Source organism: Pinus tabuliformis, chromosome 6 (genome assembly GCF_031772625.1).
Source record: "Pinus tabuliformis cultivar Carrire ecotype Pingquan chromosome 6, CPIR1, whole genome shotgun sequence".
In the NCBI taxonomy this organism is placed as follows: Eukaryota; Viridiplantae; Streptophyta; class Pinopsida; order Pinales; family Pinaceae; genus Pinus; species Pinus tabuliformis.
In genome coordinates, this window is record NC_142292.1 from 1,673,934,212 (window position 1) to 1,673,937,541 (window position 3,330).

Consider the following 3,330-nt stretch of genomic DNA (forward strand, 5'->3'; position numbering starts at 1 on the left):
AAAGATTTCAATGGGTATCTATGAAAAATTGAGACAGGCTTAGTAAAAAAGGATGGTTACGCTTCTATAGAACATTTTTAGGTCTATGTTTTTGTTTACATTTAACCAATTATCCAAAGTGTAAGATTTTATTTTAAAATTAAAAAAATAGTTATAATTTAAATAGTGTTTTGAATAAATTAGTGAACTTCATAGTCAAAATGTGTATATATTTTAAAAACTTTTAACATAAATTTAATATACAATCATTAAAAAATGTTTCACATAAAAAAAGATAATTTTTTTTAGTAGCATTTACCTTTAATTCAAAATTTGAAATATTAAAATATGTTATAATTAATATATATATATATATATATATATATATATATATATATATATATATATATATATAATATGATATTTTCAAAATATTTAATAAAAATCTAGAATTAAATTTAAAAAATAATTTCATCATTGTTCACATCAGTTCCATTGCTCCCACACAGCCAAATTTTAGAGTATCCTTATCATCCTAGCCTCAACCAACTTTCCTGAACTGTGCACTTTACATATGTAACCCTCAAGATTTTCCCTTGCCTATTGGAACTATGCAATGCGCATAAATCTCAACCTCCCTTAGAATTCAAAATTGCACAACGGTTTCCTGCAATGGCCTTCCCTCACCCAGAACCCAATGTCTCTAGAGACTGTGCAGTTTTGTCCCTTGACTACCAAGTCTGCCTTGCATCCTAAAATTCTATAGATATGTCCTCCCAGGACGTCATCCCATAGCAGTGCCTCTCATCCAAGTAAAACTATTTAAATGTGTCCTCCTAGGGCCTCATCCCACAATAGTCACTTCTCGCTGAAACTACACAATTATGTCTCTCAGGGGCCACAAAGAAAGATGACATGATAGATGACTTTCAAGGAGTTGAGGATAAAAATAAGAAGACCAAGGAACTCAAGGTATGATAGAGTATCGGGATTGCATGAAGACTCCATCTAATGCATAACTCTTTGGAGGCTAGGTATGGAAAATAAAGAACATCTTTTGAAATACACCTCTCATTGTAGCTTAAAAGTTTGCTTATCATTGTCGTATCATTATGTCTTCAATGACATGCATGGTTTCAAGAACTAAAAGTCATTCCATGTGTTTCCTCTAAGTGTATTTCTGCCTTTCACTTGTTTATTACATAGCTTAAAGATGGAGAGCAATACGGCTTGTTTATTTAAGCTATAGAGGTTGTGACCAGCATGATCTTATGACTAACCAGGCATGATGAAAGGCATCCTAAGTGGGACGAAATATGTTTGATGATATGTATATAGTTATTACGCTCCTTTTCATTAAGCCTTGCTTTGTATCTTGCATGTACCCTCACTACTTATCAAATTTGGCTACCTGTTGCTAGTAGTCTCTTAGCTCTTTCCTAACAAAGTAGGGTTAGGAATTTCCTTCATCCTGATTCCTTCAAGGCTCTTCATTGGAAGTATAGAGCTAAGAGAAGGAGATATGGAATATCGCTATAAAACTCTTGAAAATACTTTTCATGTTTGAACCTATTCAAACGATTAAGTTGCCACTCAACAACATTGTCAATCTTGGAAGACTCGAGAAAGATCACACCTCTAGATATTATAAACATCTTATTCACTTCATCATAGAGATGGTATGCTTGGGAGGTATGAGTACCCAAAGAAGATACATTTGTGACTCCTTGCACTAAGTTTTTTTTATCTGTTGCTTAGGTATGAAGGCATAACATGAGGAACCAAAAAAACTGAGATGCCTCACAAAAGTAATGTGGCCATACCACATTGCATAGGGAGTGTTGTTTCTAATAGCAAGAGATGAATGCCTATTGTTTATATACACAACACATAGAACCACATCAGCACAAAACCTTATGAACTCAACATGTGAACTATGCCAAGTTCGTAGTGAAAGTAATACATTCGAGTGAACTATGTGTTAAAAAATGCAGCAAGAAATTGTCAATTGGATTTTTCCTTGAGTAAATTGAAAAAATTTGAATTTCCACATCAACACACAACTTGGACGATGTTAACTTGTGCAACATGGCTTGTGTCACATAGTTTAATCAATAAATTCAAGATGGAGGAGCTAGAGTTCAGTGCTGCATATGTGAATGCTAATTTGTAGCAATAAAGGTCAATTATCTCAGGTTGTTGTCAGTTAAACCATTTCTAACTTTTGGAGGAACCAGTGGAAGGTAATTTAAGCAGTCAGACATCAGTTAAACTCAGTGATCATCCAGTTAAATGATCAATCTAACCAAAATAGCTGGGGTATGCAGAGAAGTCAGGCTCCCTAAGATTACTACAACCATAGTGGAGGAGGTAGCCTGAGTAGGAGCTTGTGAAATTGGAGAGGGAATGATTATTGGTAGCAATAATAGCCTACCATAAATTTGTTTTGCACCATGCATCAATGCTTTAGGCAGGGGTTTTCAGGATGGATAATTTTTTCTGATGCTTTTTGGTCATGCACGTCCTCACTAAGTATCTTGGGAGGTCTGTAATAGTTCCTTACATGCACGTCATCACTAAATATGGTTTGGGATGTATGTACTAGTTGCTTGCAAAATTATGTTTGTCAAGCCTTAACTACTTATGATCTTAGGTGCTCACAACAGTCTGACATTTTATGGCACTCTCCAAATCACCATTCCTGAAAGAATCCAACAAAATTACTTGAGAGGAAGATGAGAAGGGCACACTCTTATTGGTACTAGCCTAGAACTAGTGGAATTGGTTGGTCCCAATGGTTTTAGAGTTGTACTAGTCTAGTTTGGTGGTTCTGATTGGCTAAGGCTGGTCTTGTATTGAACCGACCTTAAAACACCAAAGTGACTAGTTCTCTACTAAACTGACCAATTCTGAAGAATGTAGCACAACATAACTAATGACCACCAAATATTAATTTTTTAATAAAAAATACTTAAAAGGAAAAAAATATCTTAACCTCAGGGCCCTACAAAACCTAACCTAAGTAATTAATGGTAATATTTAATTTTTGAAGTTAAAGTTGACATTCTCCTTATCTTTCCTTTTTGAAAAGGAAAGATAAGGATAATGTCAACTTTTACTTAAATTTTGAATATTAACATTAATTGTTTAGGGTTGTTTCAAAGTGGTTCCAACTTCATTCAATTTTGAGAAAGTCAAATTTTAGATCCCATTCAAAACTTAGTGGTGACTATTTGAACCGCTTCTTTGTAATGAGTCCTAGACTTTGACTTCCAATTTTCATGTGCATTTGTTGCATAATCATATTTCTCGTGAGACATTGCAACAAAATTTGATCTTTAATCCATTGCA